This window comes from Bos indicus x Bos taurus, chromosome 4, assembly GCF_003369695.1.
Source record: "Bos indicus x Bos taurus breed Angus x Brahman F1 hybrid chromosome 4, Bos_hybrid_MaternalHap_v2.0, whole genome shotgun sequence".
Taxonomy (NCBI): Eukaryota; Metazoa; Chordata; class Mammalia; order Artiodactyla; family Bovidae; genus Bos; species Bos indicus x Bos taurus.
In genome coordinates this window covers 48808477-48830143 of record NC_040079.1, presented here as the reverse complement: position 1 = coordinate 48830143, position 21667 = coordinate 48808477, and the positions used below count along the sequence as shown (strand labels likewise).

Below are 21667 nucleotides of genomic sequence, written 5' to 3'. Positions count from 1 at the left end.
ACCATACCTCTTATTAGATTTTTAAAGAAGTTAGTGACCCAGGAAAGGTTAATGACCAATTGAATTGATGGTGGGTGGTTTCTTTTCCATTTTCCTAATAGATAAAAGGCCCTTGAAAGTACACTGCATGTACTTTTTCATATGTAATATTTCTTTTTTTAGCTGGGACTCAACTTTCTCCATTCCTATGGAAATAGACCTCCCATGAAGGTTTATTCTGTTTCTGCTGGCATATTCTGAGACATCTTTGGAACAGGACATGGGAAACCTTTGTTAAGTGTAATCTGTATCTTGGATAGGCAATATATAATTTGTTTGTTTAGACAGGAAGTGAAGATAAAAAATGTTGTCACCCCCACCCCCCTCTGAACACCAGATGTTTTACTTGCATTTTTTTCCAGCACATATTTCTTTGGAGCTGAAAACTAATTTCCTTTAATGTCTTGTCATGCATTTCCTTCTCCTCTTTGATCACGATTTACCCTTTCTTCTGACTCCTTGCTGCTGCTGCTAAGTTGCTTCAGTTGTGTCCGACTCTGTGCGACCCCATAGACGGCAGCCCACCAAGCTCCCCCATCCCTGGGATCCTCCAGGCAAGAACACTGGAGTGGGTTGCCATTTCCTTCTCCAATGCATGAAAGGGAAAAGGGAAAGTGAAGTCGCTCAGTTGTGTGCGACTCTTCGCGACCCCATGGACTGCAGCCTACCAGGCTCCTCCGTCCATGGGATTTTCCAGGCAAGAGTACTGACTCCTTAAGTTTCCTCATAAAGAATGTATAATATTTTCCTGTCTTTATCATTAACTTTACCTTCACCTTTATCCGAACTTTGCCTTATGGGAACCCAAAGGATGAGGACTGACTTGGAATTTGCTGAGTTTTCATACACTGCTAGATAGGTGAGGCTTAACGATAGTAAAGGAATGTTGTGTATGTGTAAGGCAAAAAGCAAATGAACCCAATTATTTCCTGTTTGATTAACTTCATATTATTTAAAGCTTAGTGAGCAAAACAAATGACCAAAGGTGATTATTTATGCTTTCTGAATTATAAAGGCTTTTAAAAACAGGTACAATTTGGAATTAAGCTTAGATGACTGCAAAAAGACATTCATTAAGGTTCACTGACTTGGCAGAGCAGTTTTGAAGCACCAGGCAGAAGAGGGAGATTAATGTTCCATTCAATAAAATCTCCTTTCTTGATGAGTTTATCTTCCTTTTTTGTTGTTTGTAAATGTGTGGTGTTTGGGAAAATTACCCCTTGACAATAAATAGGATATATACAAAAATCTCTTTGAGAACTTTGGGACATTATGCAAAATAATGCCTAACCACTATGAAAGGAATACATTGCTTTCGACAAAACTCACTTATGTTCATTTTTGTTTAAAACAAGAATGTAAGTCTCATTTGGCCTCATTTAACCATTTTATAGAAAAAAATTTATACTGGGATAGATGGTCTTTATAGCATTATGTAACTATTTAGTGACAAAGTTGGTAATAAAACTCAGGAGTCCAGAAATGGACTCAGTGATCTCTTATTATACTGCCTGTGTTCTCTAGGAGGAGGAAAAGGTTGGAAGTTGAAGGACATAGATTTCATGCCTTATAAATAAAACCACAATGAGGTGTACCTGCACACCCATCAGCACAGCTGAAACTCACCATGTGTTGGCTTGGATGTGGAGCAGCTGGAGCTGTCGGGCATGGCTGGTGGGATGGCTGGTGGGAGTGTGAAAAGGCACAGCCACACGGAGAGCAGTTTGGCAGTTTGTAACATTAAACATGCTTCCCTTTGGCCTAACAGTTCTGTTCCCATGCATTTACCCAAGAAAGGTCTATATATAACTGTTCACAGTAGCTTTGTTATAACTACTAAAAGCTGGAAACAGCTCATATGTTCATCAACTTGTATAGAGGCAAATTGTGGTATATTTATTTACTTATTCCATGGAATACTGCTGCTGCTAAGTCACTTCAGTCGTGTCCGACTCTGTGTGACCCCACAGATGGCGGCCCACCAGGCTCTGCCGTCCCTGGGATTCTCCAGGCAAGAACACTAGAGTGGCTTGCCATTTCCTTCTCTGCCATGGAATACTCCTCAGCAATAAAAAGGAAGGAACCATTGATATAAGCAACATGGTGACTGGAACTCAGAAACATTGTTGAGAGAAAGAAGCAGAAACAAAAAGATATTCTGCATGATTCCATTTATATGGAGTCCTGAAACAATCAAGAGTAGTCCTAGTGATAGAAATCAGAGGTGGGGGTGTGGGAGTTGACTGCAAAAGGGCATGAGGGTACTTTTGGGGTGAGGGAAATGTTCTATATGTTGCTGAAAGCGGTGGCTCTATTGGCATACACATGTCCAAGCTCATCATAGTGTATTCTTGAAAGGGGGCATTTTATTGTATGTAAATTATACCTCAGTAAAGTGATTTTTTTTAGAGAGACAGGATCATGCAATATTAAGATACTGAACAACAAAGCACAGATGGTGTAAAGAGTAAAATATTTTTACCATGCCATTGATTTTTCTCTGGTCCATTATCTCGCTCAAAATTGTAGTCCTTCTGTTACTGTCCCCTTGCCATTTGTCTGAGAACAAGCCAACATCCCATTGTGGAAAAAACTGAACAGCCCGCCCATGCACATTTCCACAAGCAAGTTTCTTCTGTGCCCGAGAATATTTTGCCAATTTAAGCAGCAATCATGGGAATCATTTAGAGCTTCCATTATTAATTCTGTTTTACTTACCAAAAATTTACAAGCACAACTATATATGCAAATAAAATAACATCCGGAGACATGCCAAGTGTTTTTCTGTTCTCTAGGAGGAAGTTTAGAGGATTTGTAGACTGAGTAGGTTGAATTTATAGCTATATTCTCTGCTTAAAAAATCTAAAAATAAGGACGTTGGCATCAAAGTTGGTGTTCTGAGTCATATTTTAAACTCTGTAAGCCTGTGGCTTTGCAAAATGCTATTCAGAAAACTCTAAACTGCATATCCAGTATATCTTCGTCTTGCCAACTCCTCCGCCAGCTTCTTTCAGTGATTTCTTTCAGCAATGTCTAAGACTAGAATTGTAGTCATATGGGTCCTCTTGAAATGAGTTCTAGGTATAAGATGAGAGCAACCTTGCTTCTAACTGAATCAAAGATTCCCAAGAGCTTTCTCTTTAGTGTACTTGAGGATTATTCAGTAACCCAAGGCACACAATGGAGAATCCAAGTGAGTAAAAATTAGTGATTCTATTCATTCTGTCGCTCAACTAAAACACGAATGTCACCAGGATTTTCTGTGACTGTACCTATTGTATGATAGGTATTTTGCAAGGCTGCAGGGTATAAAGATGAAAAAGAATAGTATCTTCCCTCTAGGAGCTTGTAATTCAGTAGGGAGACAGACATGCAAACAAAATTTTTCATTTGCAAAATTAAATTCCTAGAATAAAGTATGTGCAAGGGCAGCCTGGTATGCGTTAGCCTTGGAATGTGTTAAGTCCGTTTAGCCTAATGTGTCATTTAAAGCCAGTGTTTCCTTACTGATTTTCTATCTAAATGATTTATCTATTAATTTAGTGGAGTGTTAAAGTCTCCTACTGTCCTGTATTACTGTCTCTTTTCCCCTTTAGGTCTATTAATATTTGCTTTATATATTTAGGTCCTCCCATGCTGGGTGCAGAATCCCAGGTACGGGGGAGCCTGGTGGGCTGCCGTCTGTGGGGTCGCACAGAGTCGGACACAACTGAAGTGACTTAGCAGCAGCAGTAGCATGCTGGGTGCATAAAGATTTACAAGTATCATATGATATCCTCTTGTTGGATTGACCCCTGTATCAGTCCGTAACGATTTTCTTTGTCTCTTATTACAGCCTTTGTCTTAAAGTCTGTGTTGTCTAAGTATCGCTACCCCAGCTTTCTTTTGGTTTGTGTTTGCAGGGCGTATCTTTTTCCATTCCTTCACTTTCAGTCTGTGTGTGTCCATGCCTCTGAACTGAGATGTGCATGATGTACATGCCTACAAGAGTAGGCAGAGTAATGATAGGTCTTGTTTTTTTAAAATTGGATAATTTATTCTATTTGCATTCAAAATGTTTATTGGTAGGTATGTGCTTATTACCATTTTGTTAGTTGTTTCTTGGCTGTTCTGTAATTCCTTTTCTCCCCCCTCTTCCTTTGTGATTTGACGATTTTCTGTAGTAGTATGCTGAGCTGCCTTTGTCTTTTGTATATCTGGGAACGTTAGGGAGGAGTGGATGGAAAGCGTCATTGGAGCTACAACCAGGATGACTACTCTGCCATGTGTACCTTGGGGGCGGAGGTGAGGGATGCTCAGGGAGTTTGTGGGGAACTGCAAGTGGATTGGTGTTGCTGGAAGGTGAAACGTGAGGTGGATTGTTGTGGGAACCAAGGCTCGTGTGTAGCATGGAAGACTTGAGGCTTCCTCTTGTTAAGTCAGTAGTTTTCAATCCTGTGACTTTTTGTCATCTGGAAGGTTTTTTAAAAAGTGTTGGTACCTAGATCCCAGAACTGTTGAATTACCATCTTTAGGAAGAGGATGTGAGCGTGTTTTTTGCTTTAAAATGTCCATGGACGGGAGTACCCTGGTGGCCTAGTGGTTAGGACTCCAGGCTTTTATTGGTGTGGTCCAGGTTCAGTCCCTGGTCAGGGAACTGAGATCCCACAAGCCGCATGGCAAAAATGAAATAAAATGCCCGTGGGTGATTCTGATTTGCAGCCAGATCATCTATTATTTGTAGGTAATGAGTGACCACTGAAAAAATTTGAACAGGGGCATTTGAACCTGTCTTGTTCAAACCACAGACTGGAGAGCTTCTTATGAACTGGTGTCCATCTTGTAAACACTGCTTCTCTAGCTGCAAATAGGTCACTATCATTTCCCTCAATTTGGAACAGCTAGGAGTAATTGTTCTGATATAAAGAAATAACCGGTTCTAGTTGGCACTGCATACCAAGTCCTGTTACAGGAGGGCCCCTAGTCATTATGTCTGCCTCTTCATCACACCAGTGCAAAACGGATGGCTGATAAGGTTTCACTCCAGAGCTATTTAAGGATCGTTTTAATGAAACAGAATAAGCTTTTTATCTAACTCCAGGAGTGCCATTCTATCTTAGAAGTGATCCTTGGAAACTGAAACAGTTATTCTGTTCAATCTTTCCATTTCACAGAAATGGGCCCAATATTGGCTGTGAAGTTGGACTTGTCTACCCTGCAAGCTCTCTGAACTCTTACCATGGTAAAGTGTAAAGGAGGAAGCCTGCCTTAAACAGCATTTATAGAAACCCACCTCTCTCCCCACTTCTCTCCTCCTAGATATAACCCAGGATGCTGTTGGCTGCAAACAGTGATAGAGAAAGTCAGTGAAACCTTCTCATCAGAATGGGGACCCTGAATGAGAAGCTGGAGATTGATTGCCCTTATGCCAGGGGCTGGGGGGAAAAGACATATAAAAGTGATAAAATTTTATGCCTCTTTCCTTGTCCCCTTTGCATATACACATGAAAGTGAAAGTGTTAGTTGCTCAGTTGTGTCCGACTCTGTGACCCCATGGACTGTAGCCCACCAGGCTCCTCTGTCCTTGGAATTCTCCAGCTAAGGATATCAGAGTGGGTTGCCATTCTGTTCTCCAGGGGATCTTCCTGACCCAGGAATCAAACTTGGATCTCCTAGATTCTCTACTGTTTGAGTCACTATGCACAGAAAAGAGAATAGAGAAAGAGGACAACGATAGCAGTTTTAGATGGCTGATTTGTATCATTCCTAAAGAAAGAAAATAGCCAACCAACCTGAGACAGGACACATCTGATTCCCAGGCAGATCCATGAGCAGCACAGCCATGGATCTAAATATTACAAGAGAAAAGTAATATTGTTGGACATGGAACAGCCTTCTGATATCATCAGGTTGGTGAGCACTCAGTCTTCAGGGCAACTGATCATGCTGGAGATCACTGTCATCAATTGTCAAAATATTTCGAAGTGGAATTGACTGCCTCAGAAAGTCAAACATTACCCAGCAGAATATTCACACCAGTGAAACCCAGCCTGACACAAGGTAGGCAGGCACTGAGGAGATGTTAGGAGGTAAATGCCGGCATGACAGTATCAGCAAGAAGCTTACCTGGGTAACCTTGGTTCTCCGAATTGGAAATTCTGTGTAGAAATCCACACTGGATAGCACAGTTAACAGGCAAGTTACAACTCAAGAAAAACAAGTACAAAGTGTAAGAGGTAGACTCTTGCTACTCCCTCTATTTTAAGTGATTAAATATATCATCTTAAATATGTTCTCATTATAAAAATGTTGAAATTACAAAAAATTAGTAAGAAAAAGAGGTGAAAAACCCCATTTGATTGGCCATCCAAAGGTAGCCCCTATTAATTCTTTGAGCGTTTCCTGTGATTTTCATTTTCAATATGCATTTTACTTAGTTTTGTGTACTTTTACATTTTGTATTTTTCTTTTTAAAAAATTATTTATATTTTTCTTGGTTACGCTGGATCTTGTTGTTGTGCCTGCTTTTCTCTAGTTGTGGCAAGCGGGGGCTACTATTCATTACAGTGCGTGGGCTTCTCATGGTGGCGGCTTCTCTCGTTGTGGAGCACAGGCTCCAGGCACACGAGCTTCAGTAGTTGGGGCACATGGGCTTAGTTGCTCTATGACGTGTGGGATCTTCCTCAACCAGGGATCGAACCCATATCACCTGCATTGGCAGGCAGATTCTTACCCACTGTACCATCAGGGAATTCCTAGTATATTTCTTTAAACATGAATAATTCTTCACAAATATCTTTAGAAGCAATACTCTTCATTGTATAAAATAATATATTCCAATCTAATTTGCTTAACTTTTCCTCTACTGTTTGGCGTTAAGGTTGTATCCACTTTTTACCTATTACAAATGTTGAGTCAAAGGGTAAAACTATTTTATAGCATTTTTATAACAACTATTAAATAGGTTTCTAATATACTTTTATTTATTTATACTGCTATCAGCAATATGTGTCATAATTTGCCAATCCTTCCTCTCACTGGGTATTGATATTAAAATTACTTTTCTACTTTCTGGAATATAGTATCTGAAACTGATCAGGTAGGGGGGATTTTATTGGACTGGTGTGGGGGTTGCTCACAACCCCTGGGCTGGAAGCTGGAAGCACGGGTGGAGCTTGGCAGGGCCTCAGACACGGCCCAGATCCATCCATCCTTCCATTCTTTTTTCTGGTCCTAAAACTGTCATTCAGCCCTACCCATCTCCCATTTCTGTACTGACCCTAAGGTAAGCAAACTTTGAATTAAGAATTAATCCTGTGGTTTTCTGTAAGGAGGATGATCCATCACTTTCACCCAAGAAGCTCTGGGTCACTGAGAGTGTGGGGAGTTGGATGGAGAAACAGAAATGCTTGACCTGAAATTCTGAAGCAGGACTGGGGAATGAGGCACACACAGCAGGGCTGACAGCAAGGCTGTGAATCAGAACCAGGTGGTCAGGCTGGAATGAGGTCAGAGGAGGAGGGGGGCTGAGCCAGCAGCTCAGTGTACATCTGAGGGGGCCTGGAGAGAGACAAGGGGATGGCAGGAGGGACTGGGAGGGTGTCCTGAGTTACTGCATACTCCCAATCTCATTTGGGGTTTACTGTAATGATGAATCATACAATGCGTTCTGTTTCTTTGGTTGTTTAATGAGTGATATGTGTTTGTGAAACCACATCCCAAAGGCACCAAGATATCCACTGAAAAGTTAATTTCCCTCCCACCCCGGTTACTCAGCCACAAAATTCCTTGGGTGAGGAAACTGAGGCACAAACAGGAAGATTGCTCAAGATCACTATCATAGTGTATGTGAGTTATTCTGAGGTATTTTTTAAAATAAATTACATTCCCAGTACTAATGGTATTAAAGGAACAGAGATCCCACGTATGTCTTTGAGGTGCTCACTATGTACAGCCTCTGTCATGGGGGTTGGAGACAAGGGTGATGAAAAACATAATTTATATTGATCACAAGAGACATTGAGTAGTTGCTGAAAATCATGACTTTTCATGTGTCTACCCTATAAAATATATTTTTTAAAAAATCCATCTATTTGACCTTCTTGGTCGCTCAGACACTAAAGAATCTGCCTGCAGTGCAGGAGACCCAGGTTTGATCCCTGGGTTGGGAAGATCCCCTGAACAAGGGAATGACTATCCACTCCAGTATTCTTTCCTGAAGAATTCCACAGACAGAGGAGCCTGGTGGGCTACAGTCCATGGGGTTGCAAAGAGTCGGACATGACCGAGCAACTCACACACACATGTGAATGCTGTATTTCAACAAAAAAGCCTTTTAAATTCTGTAATGAGAACTCTTATTTGCCTTCACTTCTGGATAAGCAGACATTTACTGAAACTGACATTTCTGGAGAGCAGCAAAAATCCACAGGCCCTCACAAGCCATAGAGATCCCCTGTGAAGTATTCATATGTTTGTATGGGATTGGGGTGGGCCTCTCACTGTGGCCCAGGGCCTGTTTGTTCACCAGTTTAGGATATCTGGGGAAGGACAGGACCAGAGAGTATACACCTATTTCTCCATGCTGCAGCTGGGGTGCTACCACTATTGAGCTACATTTTGGAATTGAACTTGGAAGATGTTTTCCCCCTCTAAAAACTATCAACTCTATATAACTCTATATAACCCTATCAACTCTCTGCTTCACATGCATTGCATTGGTCTCCCTGGTCTCACCTGGGTATGTGACCACACACTAATAGATTTCTATGAGAAAATGTATTTAGAGTTTCAAACAGCTGATTTATAACTACCTTTGGGGGATATCACCTCTCAAAAGTTGGAATTATCTATGCTTGTTCTGTTTATCTTGCTCTTTTGACTGTAGACAATGAATTTTAGGCTTTTCATTTCCTTGGGTGGTTCTTTTGGCTTGTGATGGGTTGGTCTGTGTGAATATGTGAGTACATGTGCGTGTCTGTTTTAACCTACATGGTGGTATTTCTGAGAATTAGAGACGTCATAACTTTAAAAAAAAAATGTGGGCCTGAGTCATTGCTAAATGTAAGGCAGGCATACAGATCAAAGGTCAACCTCCTGCTTTGGAGCTTGAAGATCGTTTTAACATCATATCCAGATTTGGCTTTTTAGTTATTCTGTAAGGGTTTTAATTAGACCCCTGATTGCTTGTAAACAGGCCTTCAGTGACCTAAGCCAGTACTGCCTACCATGATAGAAGAAAGCCTTTGAGATCTTGGAAGACCTATGTTTCATTTCTGGATATGATTGTCAAAAACCTCTCAAATGATCTATTTGTGAGTTCGTGGATGACTAATGTGGTTGCCAGGATTGACAAGTCTTGACCTAATTTATATTGGTCAAGTTGATTTAAAATAAACTTCAACATATTTCCACATGTTGAAGTTGATTTTAACCTGTGACTTTTGCTATTCATTCTTTCCATGAGATCACTAGAGTATATGGGGCTTCCCTGGTGGCTCAGTAGTAAAGAATCCACCTGCAATGCAGGAGATGCGGGTTTGACCCCTGGGTGAGGAAGATTCCCTGGAGAATGAAATGACAACCCACTCCTGTATTCTTGCCTGGGAAATCCCATGGACAGAGGACCTTGAAGGGGTACAGTCCCTGGGGTCGCTAAAGAGTCAGACATGATTGAGGGCTAAACAACAACTAGAACATATGGATTCAGAAGGCTTTATAGAGACTGATCTGAAGTTATGGACTTACATCTTGATATTTTGTTCATTTGTTTTCCGAGTATGGTATTTGAAATTACTCATAGTGAAGTTCTCAAAACTTTCTTATTGGAGTTTATTCATCTTTTAGCACACAGCATAGTTCTTTCTTTTTTGAATCTTAGGACTAGATTCCAGTGTTACATATAAGATTCAGCAAAAGTAGATTGACCTCAGTGCCAGTGGTTTTTGAGGGAGAAGATGGATAACTGCATATCTGATTCTGTTTGATTCAAAGATTATTTTTAGGAGGGTAAGATTGTTTTTATTGATATATTATTCAGTGCCACAAAATTCACCCTTTTAGACTATATAAGTTTATCATACTAAGTAAAGTAAGCCAGACAAAGACAAATATCATATGATGCCACTTAAATGTGGAATCTATATATGACAGAGATGTATTTTTAGTATACTCACAAAATTGTGCAACCATCACAACCCATCTTATTCTAGAGTATTTCCATTACCCCCAAAAGAAATCCCAAGCCCTGGCAACTAGTCTACTTAACTGTCTTCATAAATTTGCTTATTCTGGGCATTTCATGTAAATGGAGTCGTATAATATGTAGCCTTTTTTTATCTGACTTCCTTCACTTAGCATAACGTTGTCAAGGTTCACCCACATTGTAGCATGACTCAGTGTTTCTTTCCTTTTTGTAGCTGAATAATATTTCATGCTCTGGTATCTTAGTCTAAGCTGCTATGACTGATAACCACTGATTGGATGGCTTAAACAACAAACATTAATTTCTTACAGTTCTAGAGGCTGGAAAGTCCGAGGACCCGGTACCTGCAGACCTGCTGTCTGGTGAGAGATCACGTCTTTGTTTTAGATGGCTATCTTCTTGTTGTGTCCTCTTATGGCTGAGCGTGGAGACAGGAAACAAGCCTCAGGCCACCAATCCCACTGGTGGGGCTACACCCTCATGACTTAATTACGTCCCCATGGCCTCATCTGCAGATCCCATCACACTGGGGATTAGGCGTCAATATATGAGTTTGGGACTATACAGTCTATCAGTTCATACATAGCATATAGATATTTTACTTTTTATTTATCCATTTATCAGTTGATAAACATTTGTGTTTTTCTAATTTTTAATTATTATGAATTATGCTGCTGTGAATATTCTTGTGCAAGTTTTCTGTGTGGATATACATCTTCAGGTTTCTTGAGTATATACCTAAGACTGATACTGCTGCCTTATATGGTATCTAAGTTTTGAGGAACTGGCAGACTGTTTTTCAAAGTATACATTGCCACCAAAGAGTCTGAGTTCCAGTTTCTCGATATCCTTTCTAACTTGTAATTGTCTGCCTTTTTGTTTGCTTCTTCTTTATTATTATTATTATGACCATCCTAGGGAGTATGAGGGGCTTCCTAGGTGGCACTAGTGGTAAAGAATTTGGCTGCCAATGCAGAAGATATAAGAGACTTGGGTTCGATCCCTGGGCCAGGAAGATCCCCTGGAGGAGGGCACAGCAACTCACTCCAGTATTCTTGCCTAGAGAATCCCATGGACAGAGGAGCCTAGTAGGCTACAATCCATGGGATTGCAAACAGTTGGACACGACTGAAGTGACCTAGAATGAGCACGAGGGAGTATGAAGAGATTTTTTTTTTTTGGTAGTTTTAATTTGCATTTCTTTCAGGGTTAATGATGTTAAGCATCTTTTGCTTATTGACCATTTGTATTTCTTCCTTGGAGAAATATCTTTTCAAATTCTTTGCCCACTTAAAATATTCAGTTATTTTTTCATTGAGTAGTAAGAATTATTTCTATATTCTAAATAATAGGCTCATATCAACTATATGATTGCAAGCGTTTTCTCCTATTCTTGGGCTGTCTTTTTATTTTATTTATTTTATCCTTTGAAGTATAAAAGTTTACATTTTAAAGTCCAACTTACTTTTTTTTTCTTTTTTGCTTTTGCTTTAGACGTCATATGTAAGAGACCATGATCTAACCCAAGGTCAGGAAAATTTACCCCTGTATTTTCTTTCAAAAGTTTTATAGTCTTAACTCTTACATTTAAGACTTTGGTTCATTTTGAGTGAATTTTTGTATGTGGTATGAAGCAAGGGTCCAACTTCATCCTTTTGCATGTGAATATCTCCTTTTCCCAGTACCATTTGTTGAAAAGACTATTTTTTCCCTATTGAATTGTCTTGGTACCTTTGTCAAAATGAATTGACCATAAATGTGAGAGTTTAAGTTCTGCATTCTCAATTCTATTCCATTTATCTATATGTTTACTTAACACTTGTTACAGAAATGCTAAGTATGGATCCCGTTTCTTGTGTACTTGGGTAGATTTAGTGCACATTGCTTGGAGATACATGTTAAGGCAGTCCTGCACAACAGTTGCATGAGTATTTAATTTCTGAGATAGTTTCCCCAAGATTTTTTTGAGCACTTTGTCCAGTTAACTGAGAATGTCACTCCCTGGAGTGGTACTTCTCTCTTCCAAATGATGTTGGACATCCTATTCAGATGTTTTCTCTTGAGGGTAATTTCAGACTGAAATGGGAAGGATGGAGCCTAAGTAGTAGACTGTGGAAAGCAAGGAGGAAGGGGTGTGGGGAACCTGGGTTTGGGGAGAGAGATGTGATAATGAGAGACCCAGGGAGGGCTTTTAGGGAAGATGGGGTCAAATAGGGAAGCATGAGCCCAGTCTCTGAACGTTGCTTGTGGTTTTATGTGATGGTCATGGTTGCTCATGTTTCTCTAGGCCTGTCCAGTCTAGACATGAAACTAAGCAAAAGGTATCCAAGTGTTAGTGTTGGCTGCTACAAGCCTGATTCATAAGCCAGAAATGGTTCCTGTGCCCATTAGGCTGTTATCTCCTTGACAGATATACCAGCCTTTAAAGGTAAGAGTTCATTCACCATTTCACAGGATGATTGAGCTTTAAAGTTGGTCGTTAGCTGAAGGAATGTTGAAGTATTACCTCAAAAAGGAGATTCTGAGGTCAGAAAGATTTGGAATGGGTTGTGGGACATAGTTAACAGATTTGCCTTTGTTGTTGTTTGCTTAAGTGCAGAATCTCTCAGAAACCCTTAATGTGCCAATATGTCTTCAAGAGGGAATATAGGAGCAGTGTTTACCAAGGTGACTGGTCTGTGGGAACTCATTTTATCCCCCGACAGACAGCCCTATGAAAGTGTTATTTGGCAGAGCACATTTTGAATAATTATGATCCAGGATATCACCTTTATTTTTCAGTCGTGAAATTTGATTTCTTAGTCTTTTTGAGCTGTTTCTAGGATGGGTCATGTCTACTGGTATATTACATAGAAACTATGTCGTCTCACTTATCAAAAAAGTGAGAGCTTAAATTAGAAGTTAAAATCAAACTCCTGAAAATTGCATGTACGTACAGTTAACTTATAAAATACCCTACCTTCCAGGATCTGATTTTTTTTTTTAACATGTTACTTGTTTGTGTGCCCAGTCACTCAGCCATGTTGACTCTTTGTGACCCCGTGGATTATAGCCCGCCAGGCTCCTCTGTCAATGGGATTTTCCAGGAAAGAATACTGGAGTGGGTTGCCATTTCCTTGGACTTCCCTGGTGGCTCAGACGGTAAAGCGTCTGTCTACAATGCGGGATACCCGGGTTTGATCCCTGGGTCAAGAAGATCCACTGGAGAAGGAAATGGCAATCCACTCCAGTACTATTGCCTGGAAAATCCCATGGACAGAGGAGCCTAGTATGCTGCAGTCCACGGGGTCGCAAAGAGTTGGACATGACTGAGCGACTTCACTTACTTACTTACTTGTTTAGGTTGGTCTATGTGGTACCTAATAATCCATGATCTGTTGAATGGGTAAAATTTGATTTCTGCAGCTTTTGCTCTGATCCAGCTTTTAAAAGATAGAGGACAGGAAGGGGCAGGGGAACAGGGACCCACACCAAGCAAGACCGCTGACTTCTGCCATGCAATAAACAAAAACATGAACAGCTACCCAGTTCTGAGTTGTCAGATAAGCTTGTCATACCTGGAATGCATTTTTAGAGTTGTGTGGTGGAACGGACTGTATGCAATTACGTATACAGATGTAGCTATGCCGTATTCTAATGGTTCTTCCATCTTCCCTCCCTCAACCCAAACACCCACCTTCTTTCTTCTTCCAGGTCATCTAAATGTGTGTGCGTATGTGTGCTCAGTCATGTTTGACTCTTTGCGACCCATGGACTGTAGCCCACTGGGCTCCTCTGTCCTTGGAATTCTCCAGGCAAGAATACTGGAGCAGGTTGCCATTTCTTACTGCAGGGGATCTTCCCAACCCAGGGATCAAACCTGCTTTGTGTCTCCTGCATTGGCAGGTGGATTCTTCACCACTAGCACCACCTGGGAAGCCAGGTCATCTAATAGGGTTTGTTTATTTGACTTTCCTTTAAAGAGAAGGAGGGTTTCTCTTAACCAGAGGGAGGGTGATAGGAGAAAGGGGCGGAGAGTGTGAGAATGAGAGTAATAGAAAGACAGGAAGAGAGAAGTGGGAGGGACACATAAATAGATACCTAGTATTGGAAGAAGTCTTTGTGGTATAGATAAGTTCACTTCCAGTAAATCCAAATTGTGTGTGTTGGTGTGCCATCCCTGTTGTGTAACAACAGCATAGATGGAATTCCCAGTGTCAATAGTTTCCATTCACACCTCTAGTTAAAAGACCCAAGCCCTGCGATTTTTACTTATCTACATTTTCCCACATTCTTGGGAGGCCTTCACTTTTCCTGATGACTATGGGAGGTGTGACATAGGACAGTTCTCTCATGTTGAAGCATGTTTCTCCAAAAACTGAGGCACAACCAGAGAATGAAGAGGGCTAGTGAGCATATTGAGTCAGAATCTGAGGTTGGGGGTTGTTGAGGATATAAGAGAAGCACAGGTCAGGTGACCATTTTAGGAAAATGAACCATTCAGTTTAGTTCAGTCTCTCAGTTGTGTCCAACTTTTTGTGACCCTATGGACTGCAGCACGCCAGGCTTCCTGTCCATCACCAGCTCCCGGAGGTTACTCAAACTCATGTCCATCAAGTCGGTGATGCCATCCAGACATCTCATTCTCTGTCATCCCCTTCTCCCGCCTTCAGTCTTTCCCAGCATCAGGGTCTTTTCAAATGAATCAGTTCTTCACATCAGGTGGCCAAAGTATTGGAGTTTCAGCTTCAGCATCAGTCCTTCTAATGAATATTCAGGACTGATTTCCTTAGGATGGACTGGTTGGATCTCCTTGCAGTCCGAGGGACTCTTAAGAGTCTTCTCCAACACCACAGTTCAAAAGCATCAATTCTTTGGCACTCAGCTTTCTTACTAGTCCAACTCTTACATCCATACATGACTACTGGAAAAGCCATAGCTTTGACTAGAAGGACTTTCGTTGGCAAACACTGTCTCTGCTTTTTAATATACTGTCTAGGTTGGTCATAACTTTTCTTCCAAGGAGCAAGTGTCTTTTAATTTCATGGCTGCAGTCACCATCTGCAGTGATTTTGGAGCCCCCCAAAATAAAATCTGTCACTATTTCCATTATTCCCCCTTCTATTTGCCATTAAATGATGGGATCAGATGCCATGATCTTCATTTTCTGAATGTTGAGCTTTAAGCCAACTTTTTCACTCTCCTCTTTCATTTTCATCAAGAGGCTCTTTAGTTCTTCACTTTCTGCCATAGGGGTAGTGTCATCTGCATATCTGAGGTTATTGATGTTTTTCCCAGCAACCTTGATTCCAGCTTGTGCTTCATCCAGCCTGGCATTTCACATGATGTACGCTGCATATAAGTTAAATAAGCAGGGTGACAATATACAGCCTTGACGTACTCCTTTCCCTATTTGGAACCAGTCTGTTCCATGTCCAGTTCTAACTGTTGGTTCTTGACCTGCATACATATTTCTCAGGATGCAGGTCAGGTGGTCTGGTATCAAATCAGTAAAGTAATTGCTGTTTTATATTTACTTCAGTTACATGTGTTTCTTATTTTTAAAAAGCAAGCAAAACAAAACAAAAAAAGCTCAAAGGAAAAGTTAAAATATTTCCCCAAAATCTCAACCAGAAACTAACCAGTGTTAGCATTAATTTCAGGCTTGGCTGGTGTGTAAAGTGAGAGAGATGATGGACTGAGGGATAAACGATGGGGAGAAATAATTGTATAAGACTGAGCTCAGGTTAAACATGGTTTTAAAAGTAAATAGAATATTTTATTTTACTTCAATTTAACAAAAGGCAAACAAATAACCAGGCTGCTGAAGAGTAATTTTTTATCCCAAGAGGATTAATTCCCTTAGTCAGAAGAGAGGTATCTGTCTGGGAGTGAGAATGGGTTGGGTGAGCTAAGACAATGTATATAGAAAACAGCCCAATTCTTTGGCCCAGCAGTTCTCCCCTGATGTCAAATGTTGGTCATTTGTTTTATTTTCATTTTGTTAAAATTTATTTTTTGTAACGTATGCTTCCCTCGTGGCTCAGTGGTAAAAAAAAAAATCTGCCTGCAAATGCAGGAGCTGTGGGTTTGATCCCTGCTCTAGGAAGATCCCCTGGAGAAGGAAATGGCAACTCATTCCAGTATTCTTGCCTGGAGAACCCCATGGACAAGAGAAGTCTGGTGGGCTATGTCCATGATGTCATAAAAGAGTGGGATATGACTTAGCGACTAAACAACAACAAATACTTTTAACACTTAGTAGCTCTACCTCCCCTGTGTATTCCCCCACTTATTTAATCCGATCAATATACGAGTAACCATTGCTCTTTTTTTCCCATGGTTTTATCATTCTTGATAATTTGTTTGGTGCGGTTCATCATCGTTAAGTTTATTTTGGAAAAGGCTTTTTGAAGCCCTATTTCCTAAGTTGTTTTATCTTTGGGAATTGTTCCATGTTGCCTTTATTTTTGAAAGACAACTTTTCTGTTGTTAAATTGTCTCCTACAGAGGCTACACTCATTGTCTGGAGAATCCCATGGACAGAGAGTCTTGGCGGGACTACAGTCCATAGGCTTGCAAAGAGTCAGACACGACTGAAGCGACTTAGCACACAGGAGTGATTTATGAGAATGCCTGTTTTAATGGGGGACTTTTAAGACTGTTTGCCTGAAATGGTAGAATTATATTGGGCAATAAGTTTGAGTTGGTAATTGAATATTGAATTATGGGAACTTTTCAATGTTGGGAAATTAGCTGTTTTCTTAGCGAATTTCTCATTTCCTCGCTAAAGAAACAGTTTTCCCCCAGGCCAAAACGTTACTACTGGGCAGCTCTGTGGAGCTGTTTCTAGGACTTTGCAAAATTGTGTGGAATCCTCTTAAAAGTAAAAGGCTTCTCCCCTCCCTCCTCACTCTGTGAAAAGGTACTTTGCTGGCCTGCGATGGAGGTTTTTTTTTCCATCTGAAGACAGTAGACAATGGTAAATATCAGATGCCAAACAAACTGACATCTGATAATTGTTTGAACTGATAATTCTTTTTTCTTCTGTTTTGAAACATGATCTTTTGCCTCATGTCACAGACTCTTATCTTTAAACTGAACTGCCATTATAAGCCCTTCCTAAGAGACACATGAACTTCACACATCTTTTTGTAACGCTCCTAATGGTTTTCCATGGAAGCTGTGTGAGTTGAAGGAACTAATCTCTGCACTGAGACAGTTTGAAGTACCTGGAAGTTGCAGCTGGGCTTATTACTTAAAAATCCCTGCTGACCTCATGTAGAAAACGAATAGCCTCTTTCATTCTATAATTCATTGTCTCCAACAGTGGAAGGAGTGGGGAAGAAAATTTCCCAGATGACTTAATACATTTAAGTGTTGGACACCTGGCCTGTGATGACTCAGCTGTCTACCAGCCACTGATTTTTTTCAGAGCTGGTTGGAGGGAGAACGCACCTGGAAGGTTTCGGGAGGCCGGAATATCCCAGGGTATTCTCACTTTGTGCTAATGGAAAGGAGGGGGGAGAAAATAAGAGGGTTAGAATGGTGTGGTCTAAAGCTGCATTGGTCTAACATGGCGGCTACCAGCCAACGTGGCTATGGAAATTTAAATTGTTTAGTTTATTAAGATTTAAAATTGAGTTTCTTAGTTGCACTTAATTCAGTACCCACATTGGACTAGAGGCTGTGATGTCAGACAGCACCCCAAGTTCTGTTGGCTGGCTGGTTCAGATGCTGAGCTTCTATTTCACAATCATTCAGTGTTCATTACAGCCTTAATGACTGCTCTCCTGTCTTTTCTCCCTCCCTCCCTCTGCTTTCAGTCATTCTTCTGCTCCAACTCAGGTGATGAAATTCGGTTCTTCTTACTGCCTTGCTGGCATCCTCTGGTTTCTGGGCACCAGATAGCGTCCGAGGAATCCTGTGTATGATTGAGACTAGATCTTTGCACTGCAGAATCAACCAGACTCTGGCCAAGACTGGTCAAGACTCCTGGACTCTGGTCCAAGACTTTGTCAGTGTTCTTTCTAAAGGATCTATGGTGCTGGAGATTTTGACTCTTTAACAATAAAACTGCTCTTTAGAAATATTTAAATACTTAGGACTTTTACTTTAATTCCCTCTTCCCCTCCTGAATGGATGTTCTTGATGTACAGTCCTGGGTTCTATCCTACTTGTACCCACAACGACTGACCCCGTGACCTTAGTAAGATAATTTCTTTGTGGCTCAGTTGCCAGTTGAAAACTCGTTCCCAACCACTGCTTAAGCTATTGAAGAGAAATGCCAAGTGGTAAGTGGGGATTTTGAGGTCTGTGTTAAAAGATGTATTTAAAGAGTTCTGAAGGGGTTTGTGGCCATTTACAAATGGGATTTTCAGTGTTCCATTTCTGGGCTCTTCCTCAGTATCAGACACATACCTCCCTGGATCAGCTAATTGGCCCATAAACTCTATCGTGTGCTTTGTATAAGTGACTTTCTGAGTGAAGTCTGGGTTTGCTGACCAAGGAGCCCTCTTCCAAATCTGACCTACGTGACGGGAGTGGGATGCTCTGGTAGGCGGAGGCTGTAGGTCGTTTCTGCTGATTGAACTTGCTCTTTCTGACCCTGTGTTCTCATGCTTCCCATCTGACTAGCCTGAAGATGGGCCAAGAGTTTCTGCCTAGTGTTTCAGTTACCTAATGCTGTATAACAAACGGCCCTAAAACTTGGTAGGCTAAGATAATGAGGTTTACTTAACCCTCAAATCTGCAATTAAAACAGGACTCTGTGGGGACTGCTGGACTCTGCTCTACTCAGTGTCCTCTGGGACTGCACAGAGGTTGATATTGGAAGGCTTGCTCATTCGCATGTCTGGGCATTGATGCTCTCAGCTGACGGAATGGTCTCAGCTTTTACAGATGAGCCCCTCCATGTGTTCTCTCCACATTGCTGTCCTCACATCATGATGGCTCAGTTGAAGGGTGAGAATCCTGACAGCATCAACTGAAAGCTATATTATCATTTCTAACAGAGCCTTGGAAGTCAGAAAGCATTGCTTCAGCTATGGTCACAAGTCTACTCAGGTTCAAGAGAAGGAAACAGACCCTACCAATGGATAGAGAAATGTCAGTGTTATTTTGTAAGACAAGCTTTGGGATGAGATTCATCTTGGTGCTGTTGTCTTTAAAGAACACATCTTCCTCACTCAGTAATAATGATTCAGAATTGGCATCAGCTTCTTTTAAGCCATTGATAAGCCTTGAGATCTGGGGCTTGCCTCATTTTCAGGAGGTATGATTGTCATTGTTGAGCGCTGGGGCTGTTCTGCCTTTGGGTGTGAGGTGGGGGAGTTTCCATTTGCATAGTACTGTGACTTCTTTCGGAGAAGGCAATGGCAACCCACTCCAGTACTCTTGCCTGGAAAATCCCATGGATGGAGAGGCCTGGTAGGCTGCAGTCCTTGGGGTCACTAGGAGTCGGATACGACTGAGCAACTTCACTTTCACTTTTTACTTTCATGCATTGTAGAAGGAAATGGCAACCCACTCCAGTGTTCTTGCCTGGAGAATCCCATGGACAGGGAGCCTGGTGGGCTGCCGACTATGGGGTCGCACAGAGTCGGATGCGACTGAAGCGACTTGGCAGCAGCAGCAGTGACTTCTTTGATGATAGATGCTGTCTTAATGCAAAATGATGTATTGAAACAGCTTCAGTGTGCTAAACCCCTGGTTCAACTGATATCTACAATGAATGCACAATGTAGAGGAATCAAGTGAAGAGCAGGGTCCTGGTTGCTGAAAATTATTTCAAAAATTAACCAGATGGAATCCAGCTGGAGTTTTGATACTTTACATCTCACTTCTGACTTAGATTTTCTTATTTGTACTTTCTGTTATTACTCTTTCTTTACATTCTCACTAGATGTAAACTCCTAAACAATTAGGATACACCTTTCTACAGAATTTTTTCAGTGTGATAAATGGATGCTTTAGAATGTTTCTTTGCCTGTCTCTGAGATAAAATCTTCTAGAAGCAAGGGGAAGGGGACACAGGTTTTGCTTTTATTTGTTTTTATATTTATTTATTGAGGTGTAGTTGCTGTGCAATATTATTTAAGTTTCAGGTGTACAATATAGAGACTCACAGTTTTAAAGGTTATGCTGCTTTTACAGTTATAAAATATTGGCCATATTCTCCATTGTGCATTTTATCCTTGTATCTTATTTATTTTGCACATAGTAGTTTATACCTCTTAATATCCTACCCCCATCATTCCTCTCCCTTCTTCCCTCTCCTCACTGGTAAGCACTAGTTCTCTATATTTGCGAGTCTGTTTATTTTTTCTTATATTCACTGGTTTTATTTTTTAGATTCTACATATAAATGATGCCACTCAGTATTTATCTTTCTCTGTCTGACTTGTTTCACTTAGCATAATACCCTCCAAGTCCGTCCATGTTGTTGCAAATGGCAAAATTTCATTCTTTTTTTATAGCTGAGTAGTATTCTGTTGTGTATATATGTGTATGTATCACCTCTTCATCAGTTCATCTGTTGATTGATACTTAGGTTGCTTCCATATCTTGGTAACTGTAAATTATGCTGCTGTGAACATTGGGGTGCATGTATCTTTTTGAATTAGTGTTCTTGTTTTGTTTTGTTTGGATATATACCCAGGGGTGGAATAGCTGGGTGATGCGGTAGTTCTGTAGTTGTTTTTTGAGAAACCTCCATGCTGTTTTCCACAGTGGCTGCACCAATTTACATTCTGAGCAACAGTGCATGAAGGTTCCCTTTTCTCCACATCCTCACCAATGTTTCTTATTTGTGTTCTTTTTGATGACAGCTATTCTGACAGGTGTGAGGTGATGCCACTATAGTTCTGATTTGCATTCCTCTGATTAATGATGTTGAGCATTTTTTCATGTGCCCGTTAGCCATCTGCATGGCTACTTTAGAACAATGTCTGTTCAGATCTCCTGCCCATTTTTTAATTGGGTTGTTTTGTTTTTATCAGTGTTGAGCATCAATCTGATAAACAAATAGCCTGCCACATGTTGAGTTTAGTACTAGTTACAAAAAACTAAAGTTAGACACAGTCTTCAAATTGCTTCTGATATACACACTCTCCTGGAGGAAGAAACAACCTTCACGGTTAACATTAGTAGCAGAGGTGCTTTACCTTTTTCTCACCTTTTTCGCTTTAGTCTGCCAATAACCACCTCGATTTTTTACGAACCTGTTTTCTCTGCCTTTTCATTCTGTTTCTCCTTACAACTGTTTTTCAGTTTGTACTGGTTTAGAAGTGTCTCATGCTCATTTTCTTGCAGTAGTCCATCCCCTAGGAGAGCAAAACTCCCTATATCTCTTTTCCTCCCCACCTACATTTGCTAAATTTTCTTTCAGGCCTCTTACAAGAGATTGTTTGCTATTGCCCAAGCAATTCTCCCCAAATGTATACATAATATCTTGGGAAATACCTT

At 40.8% G+C, this 21667-nt stretch overlaps 1 protein-coding gene across 3 annotated transcripts in view; it reads left to right on the top strand.

Annotated features, from left to right (window-relative positions):
- OSBPL3 (oxysterol binding protein like 3) overlaps window positions 1-21667 on the top strand; it is a 199543-nt gene that overhangs the window by 56317 nt on the left and 121559 nt on the right. For 2 of the 3 annotated variants that reach the window (XM_027539355.1, XM_027539353.1), the window contains exon 2: window positions 10534-10584. The exons of the other annotated variant lie outside the window; for it this stretch is intronic. The gene's annotated coding sequence lies outside the window, so the exon portion shown is untranslated. The remainder of the gene's footprint in view (window positions 1-10533; window positions 10585-21667) is intronic. 3 annotated transcript variants of the gene reach the window in all.